Source organism: Grus americana, chromosome 5 (genome assembly GCF_028858705.1).
Source record: "Grus americana isolate bGruAme1 chromosome 5, bGruAme1.mat, whole genome shotgun sequence".
NCBI lineage: Eukaryota > Metazoa > Chordata > Aves > Gruiformes > Gruidae > Grus > Grus americana.
In genome coordinates, this window is record NC_072856.1 from 50,399,790 (window position 1) to 50,416,210 (window position 16,421).

The window sequence follows — 16,421 nt, forward strand, 5'->3', positions numbered from 1 at the left end:
CTCTCACAAATTGTTCCAACCAGTAGCTGCTACTATTACTATAATTGCAAAATAGGTTCACTGTTCCATTAGTGGTATTTCAATGTCACTTTGGAATGACATGAAATGGCGTAGGATAGAATGAGTCAGTAACACTATATTATTGATTTTAGTACAGCCTTTTTTTCCTTTCAGTAGCATAATAAAGAATTAGGAGACATTGAGTCAGATCGTCTGAATTATATTTAACAGAAAAAAGGTTAGAGATTACAAACATTCTTTAAATACATCACTGTAGCTACTGAATTTCATGCGTATTTACTGACACTCTCAGAATGAGTTGAGTGTAGGTTTGACTTAAATGTATAGTATCAACCCTGAAATAAAAATGAGATGGTAGAAACAGCAGTAGCGTACTGGGAAGGAACAGGGAAATGTAACAGCCACTGGCACAGTTCTAGTTCAGAGTCCTCTTCCTGGAAGCAGTCAGTGTCTTTGAAAGATGTATGTTTGGGGTAACTAGAATCAGATGCATTAGCTCAAGCCTCGTTACTGAACTAAGTAAACTTTCCAGATGTGGCTTGAAGCAGTAATGTTCACGGACATCTCTCCATCAGCAATAGTGTGGGAGAAAGAGAACTTTTCACAGAGGAATGGATAGCAAGCTGAAGGTTGTTAATATCTTCAACCGGAACAGCTGTTTACAGAATGAACCTGCCTATAGCCTCCTCTTCCAAAATTTTACAGTAATGAAGAAACAGTTAACTTGGTTTTAGTGTGATTTTAGACAACAGCAGGAAAAGCAAAGCCCAGCTTCTTTTAAAATCAGGAGGATGAAATTTTTGCTCCAGCTCATGGAGGGCTTTTGGAAAAGATACTGAAATCTTGCATTTAGTTTCTGTAGCTGTGCTGTTCACCTTTTTCACAAGCTGGCTGGTTTAGCAGGTAAACCTGGACTTGTTAGTTTTCTTTCCAATTTATTTGTAGATGAGAACTAATACCAACTGTAAACTACTTCCTATTTATTATCAAATTATGATCACTTTCTTTTTTAATTGCATAATATGTCCTAATTTCAAAGTCTCCCAGAATAACACAGAGTGCTTTTAGAGGGAGCTTTATTTTTATGTGTATTCCAGCCACAGGCACATCATGTAGTATTGATGAGAATAAAAAACATCCTGCACCTTAAAATGTATTAGTCACTTGATTGAAGAAACTGGAATCTGGATGGCAATGATAAAATCTTCCTTAAGAAAATTATCTATCTACAAAGTAAGCAATATCTCATGGAACAGTAGGGTAAATCAATGTCCTTATCCAGTGGGAAAAAGCATCTCATTATTTAATCAGTAAAACAGATGCCTGGTATTTCCAAGCCTACTGAAATCAGAATAGAAGAATGTTTGACTATGTCAACCTTTCATCATGTTGTTGTTGTGAATCAGGGTGTTACTGCTACCTTTCACTGTCCAAAAGTTGCTGAGAAACGTAGATGTTCAAAAGAGATGGGACTCTGTGTTATGCCAAATATTAGCAGTTGACTTTTATTTTCCTTTTTTCTTTTTCTTCTTTTGGGAGGAAGGGGAGGAAAATGGAGATAATTATTTCTTTTTCCTTTAAGCAGATCCTTTATCTGAAAGGAGATCCAGTTCCTTCCATTCAGACCAATGAACTGACATAATCATCTCACTATCATTATGGGTTCTGGCTTTCTTAGTAGTTGTGAAAAAAACATTACTAGCTGCATTCCTTCCTACAAAATAATTCTGGACTGCTTTATTTAAAAAAGTCTTTTAGGACAAGATTTTTTAAAAATTGCTAGTGACGTTGTTGGGTTTTTTTAAGATAATTAATTGGTGGGTTAGCTTGATATGCAATTTTAACTTGTAAAAATACAAAACTACAAACCAGAAGCTGCCTTTAAGTAGCCTGCTTTTAGACTTTCTTTTTCCTTGATTCAAGAATTTTGCCATAGAATCATAGAATGGTTTGGGTTGGAAAGAATCTTAAAGATCATCTAGTTCCAACCCCCCTGCCATGGGCAGGGACACCCTCCACTAGACCTAGAACACTTCCGGGGAGGGCATCCATAACTTTTCTGGGCGACCTGTGCCAGTGCCTCATCACCCTCACAATGAAGAATTTCTTCCCAATATCTAATCTAAATCGACCCTCCTTCAGCTTAAACCCATTACCCCTTGTCCTGTCACTCCATGCCCTTGTAAACAGTCCCTCTCCAGCTTTCCTGTAGGCCCCTTTAGGTACTGGAAGGCTGCTATAAGGTCTCCCCGGAGCCGCCTTTTCTCCAGGCTGAACAACCCCAACTCTCTCAGCCTGTCCTCACAGGAGAGGTGCTCCAGCCCTCTGATCAGCTTCGTGGCCTCCTCTGGACTCGCTCCAGCAATTTTACATTAATGACATTATATTTGCACACCCTCCTTTGAAGAAGTCTCTGATGTTCCTAATTGGGAAGCCCGAGGAGACTCAAACTGTTGTTGTGAGGTCATTCTGGTGCATATTGCTCTTCTGAGGTGGGTAGAATCATTTCAGCCATTCCCTATCGATGCCTTTTGTTTAATATTAATGTTAAGGATCAATTTCTGTATAGCTTCTCTTTTTTCTTCAGTTTTGGCAAACAAAGTGAAGGTTTATGGTACACATGTGAGATCGTTTATGGAGCGTTATAAGAAGCACATTCTGCATGTAATATGACACAGAGGCTACTATGGTAGATACATTTTGATTTAAAGTGGTAAATAAGCATGGTAAAACCCACATAACTTGTCGGTGTGTAAGTTAAGCTGCTTGGGAACTAGACAAGGATCAACACTGGGCTATTCAGGTTTTTTTTTGTATTGAACTGGTAAATTAGCATGTGAAAATCCACATAACCTGTCAGCGTGTGGGTTAAAACTACTTGCGAACTGGTCTATGATACACACTGGGCTATTTAAGTTATTTTTAAAAATTGTGTTGGTAACGGACAACTCTATTTTGTACACTGGAGCTGTTGTCTCCTTATCCTGTTGACTTTGGCTCCTTTCCTCTCGCATTACCCAGCCCAGGCTGTGTGATGAAGGAGCTAGCACTCTCTGAAGGCAAATGAATCATAGGAGGGGTTATTCATGTTATTCAAGACCCCACATTTGAAGTTGAAGGTGACTTAAAGAAGGAACTACATTCAACTTCTTTCTGTGTAAGAAAGCTTGAGTCCATGTATCTTGTTGCTTTCCTTAATTTTCTTTAGAATTTGCTTTATGCATTAATTAAATTACTAAATGAATGTAATGTCCTCATAGTTTTTATCACCCATATCATCAAATAAAATTTCTGTCCTTATGATTATAGGATTGGACTCTGAATACAGCATGACTGCACTTTAATTAGAGATTTAACTACCTTTAACTGGGCTTTGAGTTTTTAACTCCTTTCATCCTCCTATGAAGCAGCTATTTCCCTTTATTATTTTTTTTTCCTCTTTTCTGTTTTATAGCAGATTTATGATTCAGCAAAAATCCAAGACTGATAAGCCTTTGGGGAAGAAGAAGTAAAAGTATGTACAGCACAGAAGGAGTAACTCAAGTCTCTCCAGCAGCTCCCCTACCGGAACAGTTCACGTGTGACCTGCTTGAGATCACCTTAGGGTTACCGTGATCTCTCTGCTGAGACAATCAAACCCTGCTTGTTTGACAGGCTCCTTTTTTCAGTGTGATGAGGATGCAGCTTCACATCTGCGAGCTAAGCCACTGTCTCATTCAACACAATCCACTGCACAGTCAGGTTGATAGAAATTATGTTTAATCATTAACAACCCAGGCTAGAGTTGATTAATTAACAGTGATAAAACTTTTTATCCCGGTCAGCTCTCTACTCCCTTACCCCAACTTTTCACCTCAAATTTTATGGAACACCTGTCTTATTTAGTTGTTTTTCTTTCATAAAGTGTCTGTATTTTTTTCCGAGCAATTCTGTACAAGAATTTGGCGCAGACCTGCACAGATGGCAAGGGTATTCTGGATAGACTGCAGTTGATGAGTAGGTGGCTCTGGACTCTACATCACACATGTGGTGAGGTCAGCATGTCCAAGATGCCCACAGAGAGTGGTCGTTTCCCCATGACTTTCATACATCTGTTGTTTTCATTGGAGCTGCTGGTACTGTTTCTGCAGGAATGTTAGATACCAGAAAACCTAGCCAAATTCACTCTTTACTACGCACACAAAACTGTCAGGCCAAAATGAGGAAATAATCAGAATACATGGTAGTGCAGTCTGAAATGTTAGATATGGGCACAGGTCTAGCTAGCACTTTGAAGGATTTACTCAGTGCTATGAGAAAACTATGTGTTGTAGCACCAGATGTCTTCTCACTATTCTTTTCTTACTTCATCTGATAAAAACAATTTCTGTTTTACTCATCACATAAGGTTTCCTTATCCTAGCTTTGACACCGCATTGATGATGAAGTGTCTTTGATTTCCTGCCTTCCTACCCCAACATCTTTCAGCTTTTAAAGTCACAGTACATGCACTATTTCCTCCTGATGTTTAGAGAAGGCTAGAAACGGTTTTAAAAACACCTCTCTTGATCTATTTATAGAACTCACACAAAATACACTTCACTTGCTATTGATGAGTTATACCTATAAACCTTCATGTCAATTCACCTCATGGCCTCTTGTTATCTACTGAAGGTTAATGGTGCTTGAGGGAGACAAGCTAAAACCATGGAGGAGCATATAGGCACACAGCTACCAATCCTGCTCTGCACAGGAAAAATACTTCTTCTTTCCTTCTTATTTTGATGTGCGTCCAGTGCATTAGAAACAGTCAAGTCATCTGCTGAATTTCTCATGTCCTGATTCTCAGCTTAAGTTTAGTGAATCCTCTTCGGCCTGCCAAATGTGGCAACAGTATTTATTCATTCATTTGTTCATTCATACATTCAATCGTATGTATGTACTGCGGAGGGTCTTAGTCCGAAGTACTTACTGTTCAAGTAAATATAACGTAGCTGATGCTCAATTACTGAGGGAGGTTGGTTATTTTCATTGGATATTACCATCACAGAGTTTGCATCAGTTCAGGTTTCTAATATGAATGTTCTCATTTCTGAATTTTTGCTTTCTCTATACATAGTTTGCTGCCAAACCTATCAGCAGGAACATAAATACTTCTCTTCATTTCAAAGAACTGTCTTGATGAGACCCCAAATGCAGCTTTTTTAAAGACAACTTTTCATTTAGCATGCGCAAATTGTGACAAAAGGGTACAAATTTCAGCTTGGGGAAAATAACTTTACATAAAGCAGTGGAATATTTGACTCCTAATATTTTTTTTAAAAGAACACTTGGAACAGGAATTCCGGAAGAGGGGAAAATTGGCCTAACCTAAACATTTCTCTCAGTGGTGGTGTTGTAAGTACCCTGGGGATGCTCCCGTTTTCTTCTTGTGCGTTTGTGAGCCCTAGTCATGCCAGTGCATAGGACAAATGATTCCCATGGGGTTAATTACATCCTTTTCCTTTTGGCCTTCTAGCTTGTATCTTCTATCACTTCTGCCATCTTGTACCAACCATATTTGGCACTGTCATTTAGCCACCTCAGAATCCTTGTATGTGTGCACTGCTCTTTGTTTGTCGAGCAGGGTCTCAACATGCCTGTAAGAAGCTTCAAACTTTCAAAGTGGGAGTCTTCTGTCTGATATCTAGGCCAGTGGGGTTTTTGTTGTTTTAATTTTTTCATTCGGATAGTCTCAGCATTTCTTTTCAAATGTCCAAAAAGGACATAAAAATGAAATCTTGGTCATCTGAAATGCAAAGCTGACAGAAGTGGGTAGAGAATTTCGAGCCCTTCATGTTCACAAGAAATTTCATCAATTCTGCCAATTTTATGCTTGTTTTGGCATTATTTATTTATAGTATAATATATTTTTTACGTGGAACAAAATATCATGCAATCAACAGCTGATACAAATCCTTCCTTACCCCTGGCCAATACTCTGGGGTAATCTATGATCTCACCTTTCAGCTGTTTGTAGGAGGGAGATCCAAAGGGAAATGAACTGCACACTAACTGGTAGATGGGACACTAGACTAGGAAGTATTTGGGTACAGACTGTATTACCAGCCTATAGGCTGGGCTTGGTCCTTTGTTTCATTTCCTTACCTGTTAAGTATGGAATACGTTACCTATCACCTCTACAAGCTGCAGAAATTTCCATATGAAATGTTTTATATTATTAGTGTGAATATAAAAATAAAAGGTTTCCATTTGTTTGGCTAAAACCAATGCCAACATTTAAAACTGGTCAACTGTATACCTGAAAAAATTAAACCTCTTTTTTCCTGTTTAGTAGAAGGGGAGGGGGAAACTCAGGCAAGAAGGAGGGTCAGAAGAATGTGCTCTGCAGAACACAAAGACCCTTATGTAGGTATTTGCAGTAAAAGCTCTCCTTTATTCTCCAAGCAAAACATCAAACTCCCCATAAATATCCCTGTAGCAGCAGCAGCCAGGTCCATTTTTCCCTCTTCTCCCATTGAGTGGTGCTCTTCCAATTTCACTCATAAAAATATTATTATAGGAAAGTGTAAAATCAGTTCCAATTTCAGGGTCTCTAATTCCAAGGCTGAAAAAGACTATCCGAATATTACATGTTTCAGTTTAGTCCAAAAAGCAAAGCTTGCAAATCCACCTGGGTTTTTTTTGTTTCTACTCTCTGGCTGAGATTGATGAAAGCATAAAACAAGAGAAAGAAAAAATCAAGGAGAAAATAATAAAACTGGAGTAATCTTATTATTAAATTCTCCTATGGAATGCCATGACAGGGAATTACATATACCTATATCACTTAGACGTCAGTAGTGCTTCTTAAAACAGTTTTGGTATATATTTCAGTATTATCTGTGTTAAAATTAGACAAATAAAACCTACAACCATGTGAACTTCAAACTCTAATTTCAGTAGAGGGGAGTGATGTCATAAATTCTGAGCATAAACCTAAAGACTAAATTACAACCTTTACACTAATCTAGCAGTTTACGTGTGTGTGTGTGTGTGTGTGCACGTGCATGTATATGTGAGTTTGTAGGTGTATATATAAGCATGTTCACATATAAAAATGTAGCAATCAGCTGTCACCCCTTGCTGTTTAACACACAGCATTAAGAAAGCAGTCTTGTAGCTACATGTAGTGCTAATATATGATCATAGTCAGGACATTTTAAAGTCATAAAGAGAAATGCTAATGAAAACGGTGCTAAATCGCCATTTTGGAATTCTTAAAGCTAAAAATGACCCACAAAATATCACAGTAGAGGAAAAAATTAAAAATTAATTTTAGGAAATTCAGACTGATCTATTTCAAGAACGTCAGTCAGATGGAAGAATTATGCACTTTTTAGTAGAGAAATATAATCTTTATTAAAGAAAAGAGATTTTTTTTCCAAAGGTCTTTTCAAAATAATTGATGAGAAAGAAAGTTCAGTGGATTTTTTTTCTGACAGAAAAAATGGTGAGAAAACTCCAATCTGAACAGTAAACCAGAAATATTTTTAAAAAGAACATGTCTCGGGCAGGCCATAGTGTTTCTAATTTGCTAGCCTAATCTTGCAGTTGAAGTTGATCACCTTGATCCAGAGGGGCCAAACAGTGTAAATCTCTCTCTTACAGAGTCCTGACCTTGTCCTGACACTAGCTTATCACCAGCTGACAGTTAAGTCCTTTAAGTGGTAGCTGAAGTTTATCCTTTTGTTTTTACTGTAACATTTGATTAAAGTAAGCACAAGTGTGAGGTTTTTCGCAAGACATCCAGCATTTTCTTTATAGGTAGAAATGAAATTAATCTTCACACTGGAAAAAAAAATAATATAAAAAAAAAAATCAATGAACCTTATCGAATGACTCCATGATGTAGACATCTGAGAGAAAATTATTCCAGTACCAGACAGATATTTGACTGCAAGATCAGGTCTTGCAGAAAACAATAAAGTTGTCTGGAACTAAATGTGATAGTTTCAAAACAAAAATTAAGAAACGTTTGAAAGTTTCATCATATTTCTCTGATCACATTCATTGCTTGCTTTACATGGCTAAGATATAAGAAAGTTTGCAGCACAAAAGTTTCTCCTCTAAGTTGCACATACACACAGGTAAATATTGATTTTTTTTTTTTTCTAACTATAAAATTCACAGAAGATGCTGGGGTTTTAAAAATACTGAAACCCTGGTTGGTCACCGTTATTTGGGTATACATATCATATTGGCAATAGCAGAAATGAAGCAGACAGATCCATAATATTTGCTGACAAAACTACAAAAGTTTAATTCTTGGAGAGTTTTCTCACTCGTATTTTAAAAATCACTGTCATCCAAACTGGGGAAACTAAAATGCTCTCTGTGAAATGGTAACATGGTGGAAATGGCAAGAAAAACTTCCTATTGCTTCTGTCAAACAGCCCAGAGATTAAGGAGTCCTTGGACAAAGCCTGCTGCTCTGGGTAACACAGATATTGAATTTGAATCTTGGCTCTAGCCTGATCATAAACCACGAAGCACATTTCATCTGAGGATCAACCCAAGCTCTACGGGCAAAGAGTCTAGTCTCAGTGGCTTTAAAGTGACACTCAACGGCAGACTGATGATAGCTGATTAACTTAATGTGACTGTAATTTTTGATTCATTTCCCTCTCTCCTTTCTTTTGAAAAAAAAGGGCATATAAACAACCTCATTTATTAATCTGATGGTAAATCTATTTTACTGTAAATATAATAGCAAACAGGTTTCTAAAATTTCCTCAGACTGGGGAAAAGTGCTTAATTTGTGGATGTAAATTCATAACAGGATTTTGGCACCTAAGGGACATTTTACCACTAAGTCCAAGAAATAGTCATCACCACTATCACCATTATCATCAGGATATTGATGATACATCTGTTACTAAAGCTCCTACTCTGCCTGAGTAAAGAATTATTTTTTTTTTTCTAAAACACAAAACTTCTGTAGCTATTAAAGTGCAAATGAGACAAAACCCTCCTGGTTTTGTGTGATTTCACATTAAAACACTCTTTGTTCCTCTTTTTCTGCCACTTGATTATTCAGTCACGAAAAAATAAGCAAAAAGAAATCTTACAGATATAAAAAAGAGTCAAATGTTTGCACCTGCTGAAGTGCTGTTTTGTTTTTTTTTCTAGAGGGAAAATTGCTGATTCTTTGTCCATTGAATTGTCTCATAAAACAAATGCACAGCCACAAATATTCATACCATAACAACAACATTTGTGCTTCTAATTTATTTATTAAAGGGCTTTTAGTAAATACTGTCAAATGAATCCAGACTGTTGTTTACATCTCTGAAGAGTAATAAACAGGAGACAATTAACTGCTAATTATTTCCACCTGGTGAACTCTATTTTGAGAAGTTTTGATTAATTAACAGTGGGGATCTATCATCATCATCTGCTGGTGAGAAGGGAAAAAAATAACAATTTACATCAAATTAACATTAATCTGAAGAGAGGTCTTTGTCCATTGTCTGGGTCATTGCCACTAAACTCATTATAGAAATAATTGGAAAATGCAGCCACTGTTAATCAATATAACAATATGATTTCCTTTATGAAGCTGGTGGCAATTATGAAGAAGTCTGAAAAGAAACTTTAAAGAAGGAGAAGTAGAGATGTATTTTCTCTAACCATTAATATGGCCTTACTATCAGCCAGTCACGGAGTACAGAAAACTAGCTTTTCTTTCCTTTCAAAGTAGAAAAACTTTTTATTTAAAAGGAAAATTAGTAAACACTGGGGATCTTTTTTCAGCGCTGCTCATTTCCTCTTAATCTGGTGCCTACTCATTTCATGGAAAAAAAAATCTGTAGAAAGATTTGAGGCTACAGTATTTCTCTGGTCTTTCAGATAGCATCCAAGTTGTCTCTCAGTTTCCCAGGACCAATGCCTAAAAAATTATCAGTTGTGCCAGGGTTTCATTTGGCAGCGTGCCATAATCCAACCCATTTAACCCTCAGTAACGCATCTTACCCACCCTACATCTTCCTCCGAACCCATCTCACTCTTTCACTTCAGATCACGAAGAGACGTACGTCAGCCAGCCCCACAGGACATTTGTTTATGATCCTCAGGGGGATTTTTTTCAGGAGGTTAATTAACTTGTTTGTAGTATTTACACTGCTGAGGGGTGAGTTGGTTTGAACACAGGGATAATTGACAGAAATGTTAGTTAGTATATATTTAATTATGCTGAGAGTGCCCAGGGCATTAGATGAACACACTTTTATAGCAGAGCAGAAAAAATCAATATAAAAATATAGCATAAATATGTGTAAATAAAAGGGGGGGGGAACACTTTTCCCCCCTATTCTTCCCAATGTACTCTTTTTCTTAGCCTTCTCAGTTATTTTCAGCTCTCAGCTTTCTGACCTTCAGCTGTACACATGTGAAATTTAGCCCTGTATCTACTGACTTGGTTATCTACTGCTACTATTTAAAACATATTTGCTCTTGAGCATATGTGGGTGCCAGACAGTGCCTGTTTGCTGTTCTACCAATCAAGATTTGAGGTGAAAGCACTAGATAATTCTTCCCTTGGTTTTTTTTTTTGCTTTTATATGCAGTTAATTAATATAGCAGAGAGGTAATGGAGATATATGGAGGGCATACTGTTCTTAGGACATTCTTTGTTCTGTTAAAAACAAAAATAATGATGTAACATCATCCGTGGCATTTTGCAAGAAACACCTATGTTCCCGTTTTTGTCTATTGTGCAAAAAGGTCTTTCTGCTTCAGCAAAATAGCACCCAAAAGATACTTTATGTGATGAGCTTCGCCTGAAAAGCAAATTCTACTGTCAAATATCCTCTAAGGCAGCTCTTTTTTTTTTCCCCCTAGTATCTTTAGCTGTTTAAAATTATGAGTGATTTTCTTAATTACACATTTTAACTACTAGAAACAAGGTGTGGACACTCAGGATTTGGAATGAGGAGTCTGTATTAATGAATTGCCATGGTAGAAAAATTAAGGAGATTTATGACATATTGCTAATTGTTTGTTCTTCTTTCATTATTATTCATAGAGGAATATTTTGGAATTGCAACGTTCTACACAGGATTCAGTCCTTTTCGCTCTTTTTGCTGTAAGACAAGACTGTGATAATCATATGAAAAAACTCATATTAGAACTTTTTGCCTATATTAAAAAGTTTCACAATAATTTCCTGCCTCTACTGTTAAGAATGATTGATGTTAAGTTAATAGCTTTGTTTTGGAGAAGAAAAAGAGAAATGGAATGAGAAATCTTAATCCTTTTTTTTTTTTACCACTTTCTTTTTCTTTAAAAAACTAATTTTCCACCCATAATTTTCTGATACTCTTCACAAGTTTCCTACCTAACAAGGCAAATACTACTGGTTAGGTGGGTTATTTCGTACAATGAGATTAAGAAACCAAGAAAAAGTAGAACAGTGTGTGCATTAACAGCAGCCAGTGTACTCTAGGTTTAATTCCCATCCAGAATTCATACTAGGACAGCTAATTGTCTCTGTTGCTCTGTAAGATCTCTGACCCAATCTCAATTATTGAGCTAATGGATAATTTTCATGTTTCAAACAAAATATGACAGATTGGTTACAATAAATACATTGTCACTATTCATAACAATGCCTCAAATAACATAATTTAATATTTTTTTGTTAATAGGTAAAATGCAAATTCTAGTTTCTGATAGGGTTCAGATCAAGGAGATACTTGTAAAGTTTACTTATTTGACGTCTGGAATGTACAGATTTACCTGCACAGAAATGTTTCCATTTACTGTAAGTTTCAGATTTCTAGTGCATGTTCCTGACCCTTTTCTCACTCTCAGTGATCTTGAAATGCAACAATCCAAATGTGACTATTCAACAAGTTTAGTTGTATTAATCATCAGCAGGGTTTGGTACTAGGGAAATTGTTAGATGCGGTCGTGATCTGTAACGCAAAGGAAACACAGAAACACAAATACTGTACAGATGTTTGATTATCCATGTATATTTAAAGTGTTAAAAAAAAAAAAAAAAGAGAATTGAGACATTAATATTTGTCCACATGGGTGTGTAAATGTGCCTCAATTTTTTTAAAAGCAAAGCAAACTGTCTGACCTGTAATCTGAACCAGCTGTATTCCAGCGTCCTGAATCCAGATCAAACATTTTCAGTGTTCTTTTTGGAAGTTTGATAAGATGCGATGGTGATTACATTACAGAAGTTGTCAAATCATATTACTGTCTCTGGCCAGGTACAAGCTGGGATACACTCCATATACCAGAATCTGAGCATTGCCTTTATATTGCCTGACTTGCTGATGTTTTGATGAGTTACTAAAATAATTAGGAAATTTCAGCCTAGTCACAAAGACAACTTTCTTATTTATCGCATCTACCATGTATTATGAAATACCTCAGCCTATGGTTTCTATCCATATTTTCTAATTTAAAAAAAAGAAATGTCAGAGTTTACTTGATGTAATCTTTTAACTAACATGGTTATTTACATGTTAAAAGAATCCGGTAGAACATAAAATACTGTGTCACCTCCCAGTTCAGGATAGAGTGCACTGAAGGAGTAGATCAGATTTTTCAGGGGGTTTTAATGCCTTAAAGACCTTTAAGTCCACCAAATATAATGCTTTAAGAATTATGTCTGAGAAAAAAAGGACTTTTTCACTTAGCATTCAGGATCAAGATCAGGAACAGCTGGTTCAGCCCTTGAGTTAACCCTGTTAGAAAGCATATCAACTTTTGGTGTAGAATCCCCCTTTATTTCAACATATCTTTAGCCTCGATCCTAATGATATCCTACCACCTACAAAAAGTGCTGGTAGGGAAGGAAGAAACTGTGCATGGAGCGGGGCTTGCCACAACACACGCAGCATTGCTAACACAGAAGAGTTGAAATAGGGTTTTGCAGCTCTTTTTAGTGAGTTGGTAAGCATATACTCTATGTTAAGATCAAGCTCTCGTCACGCACAGATATAGGAAAAAAAAAGGGAGAGAGAGAGAGATGTCAGGCCTAACTCAAGTTACATGACTGTAAGCTGAAGAATTAAGGAGAGAAATGTGACCGCACTTTCTGTAACTACAATCAAGATTAATTCCCCTTTGCGAACAAAAGGCAGAGAAGTGTCTCAAAGAAAGATAAAATTGAAGAAAATGCGTGTCAAAATTTTTGACTGACTTTGCGTTGTTCCTTCACCGCTACCACACACACGCACGCACACGCGTGCACACAGACACAGAGTTATTCTCTGCAGCTCAGTTATTCCAGGAAAAAGTGTTCAGGGACCGATTCTCATTTTAGCTTAAACCCTTTTACATGACTTTGGCAATGGAGAGCACCAATGGAATCTGTCCCTTCCTCTTGCCTAAGACAGAAGGCTTCCCAGTGTAATAAGGCAAAATGCACGCTGTGCAGCTACTGAAGAAGAAGGGATTAGATCAGCCACATGTTGGGTGGAATGTAGCAGCTATTTACCAAAACACAGCAACTCTCTACAACATGCTAGGAAAGGAAATTAAGAAAGCTGTCTCCATCTGAAACTGCAGGGGGAATTTAGAGAGGCAGAATATAATTAACCTAATTGAAATTTGTCAGAGTACAGGATTTCTGCAGAGTCTTACTGTTTAGAATGACTTTATCATGAAACAAATGAGCCACTGTCACAGACATTCACTTTTAGCAAAGCAGCAGCTTTGATCTTTTGATTATATCTACACTAAACTCCAGACTGTTCATGCACTGAGCATTCAGTCCTCTGTACTGTTTGTTCTTGGCAAACAAACAATAAAATCCAGTTTGTGTGGCAGGACATCTTGAACAAACAGTCTATAATTGTAAACATTTTCACTAGTGACATAACTGAAAGAAACTGATTATTTTCGGGGTCTTGCAAAACCGAAGGAGATGTTGATATTGCTGCTGTAAAGCAGAGACACTCTACAGAAGAAAAAAAAAAGAAATTAGCAGTACATCACCTATACATTTTTCAAAGGTTCACCTGCAAACAAGGTGCATTCATTTTAATATGAATAACTACTGGACCGGAAAGATCACTGTACTCACTAGCTGCATCACCTTTTGGATGTACGGCATTTCCTCTTCACCTCACTCCTCTTCAGTAGGAAAAGACTGGGAATATTTTAATATACTTGTTGTTAGATAGATAAACTGAGATGTATGATGGAGTTAGTGACTTCTAAAATTAATACAGCATTTCAGCAGCAGAGACGAGAATGCTGAAGCCTGCTTTAAATATTTCTTTCACTAGTTTCCTAGATGTGCAGTACTGAACAATGCAGTTTGGATAAAAAAAAAAAGAAAAAAAAAAACCACAAGCCAACTATTTTGAATTAATTTCAGTCCTGATTTCTCCAACCACACATGCAACTCAAAGATTTACCTACAAAATCTTCCAGGTCCATTTTTGGAGCCGTGGATAGAGCAATACTGTGGTTCTATTTAACATATTCTCAGTTTCAATTCCTTGCCCCTAGGCTAATAATTTTACCGTTCCCTAACTCATACTTTTCTGCTTACTGCTCTAGCCACCTTACTAAAAAACTTAAACCTTACTGACTCTAGTTGCCTTGTTCTTTTTTTCTTAATACATCTCTGGTCTTGATATTGTTGGACACTATAATATGTTAGTGGAGGAGGAAAAAAAGGCCACTATTATTGTATACACAGGTTCCCATGAGAGATTCATTTGTGTTCTGTAACTTTGCTATCCAATAAAGTATGGTCTCTAAGGCATAAAAAGAATCCTTCATGTCACACAGTGAACAAGAATGGGTAGGAAATCAGCAGTAAAGCATTATATTACAAAGGGTTTGGAACAGAAATGTTTTTACCAGAAATTTTGCGACGGTCAGATCATTGGATTTTAAAAGAGTTCAATTAAACATGTCATAATGTATAAGGTGCAGATGTTAACAACATCTGTATCTTTAAAAAAGTAAGTTAATTCCTCCCAAGAAGGTAGGCTACTAAATGACAGTGGGGAAGAGGAGCAAGAGGTACCACGCTCCAGAAGGCAGCACGGAGGCAAAGGCCTCCCGCTCATCCCATGGTGACTGGAAGGGATTGGCAAAGAGTTCGTTACTGCATGCAAAACTTTCCACAATGGGAAAAGGAATAGAAATCTTAAAGAGAACATTTCCTTCCAGCAGTTATCTCATAGTCCTGCCCATAGAGATTTCTACAGAAATTAGTCATTTGGAACTGGTATGTAGAAATATATAAAAATATACCTGGTAAACCTTGGGACTGAGGATAAACTTGAGACTATAGCTCATATTCTGTGAAGAAGCAGAACCTTTACTGATTCACTGCACTAGTTTAGACTCCTTGATACACTTCTTATCTTATTTAGATGGGAAACTCCAGATGTGATTATGTCCTCTGTGTAAGGGGAGAGCATCCATTTGTCTACATGGCCACAGAAAATAATAATTCAGTTCCATACTGCCTGCAAAATTCTCTGCACTTGGGGAAGAGTTGGTAGGAATAAAAATAAAATTTGAAGCTTGGACCATTGATCTTCAATGCACAAAAGTTCCCTGGCTTTCTTGTACGTCTTTTAGAGAACTAATTATTAGAGTTTGCTATAAGCTGTTATCCACAGTGTACCAACTGCTAGTCATCATGCATGGAAGAAGTGGATTGCATACGCATGTATATCACAGGTCAGGTTACCAATTGCATTAACTTTCAAAGATGCTTTCCTGGGGGCAGTGCAGTTAACAGAACACAGCCTGTGCCCATCGTGTCAGATATCTGGGTTCTAATCAGAGATTATATTGGGGGGTTTGATAAGGTATAAATCTGTGATGCTCAAAAATATCACAAAGGGCATATTATTAATATTAATACAATATTGAATACATGGCTTTCCTGTTTACTGCATTCTTCCTAGTCCAAAATGAGTTAGGAAACAGTTAGATAACAGTTGCTAAATATGAAGTTAGCTTCTCTGTGTCTTTTCTAGAAACTCAGTTGCATGCCATACAGAAGTGAATTCTCAACAACATGCTCAGTTTATATTGAGAAGAGAGTAATTTTAGCCCCATATCTATCTAATCACACTAAAAAAGGACTTTAAATGACAGTTTTGATGGCTGTGAAAATCTGAGTGGAGCTTAATAAGATAAAGAATATTCTATTTCTTCCCTGACCTCCTTGTCAAAATCTGAAGATACTTTGAAAATGATCACAATATCAGGATGTTTCAAAAGTGATCAGACAGAATGAACAACCACAAAATAAACACTGAAAAGTAGAGAATAGGCTTAGTTTCAATGCCACTACTGTGATCCCTGTAGTGCCGCGAAGTTACAAGAAAATTATATGTAGAGCTGAGGTCTGCTACAGTTTTGGAACCCACTGTTTTGGAATTTTA

The 16,421-nt window shown here is 36.9% G+C and overlaps 1 long non-coding RNA gene across 2 annotated transcripts in view; it reads right to left on the reverse strand.

Moving 5' to 3' along the window:
• The window catches only part of LOC129207013 (uncharacterized), a 103,350-nt gene that overhangs the window by 48,818 nt on the left and 38,111 nt on the right, over positions 1 to 16,421 (reverse strand). The gene's annotated exons all lie outside the window — the stretch shown is intronic.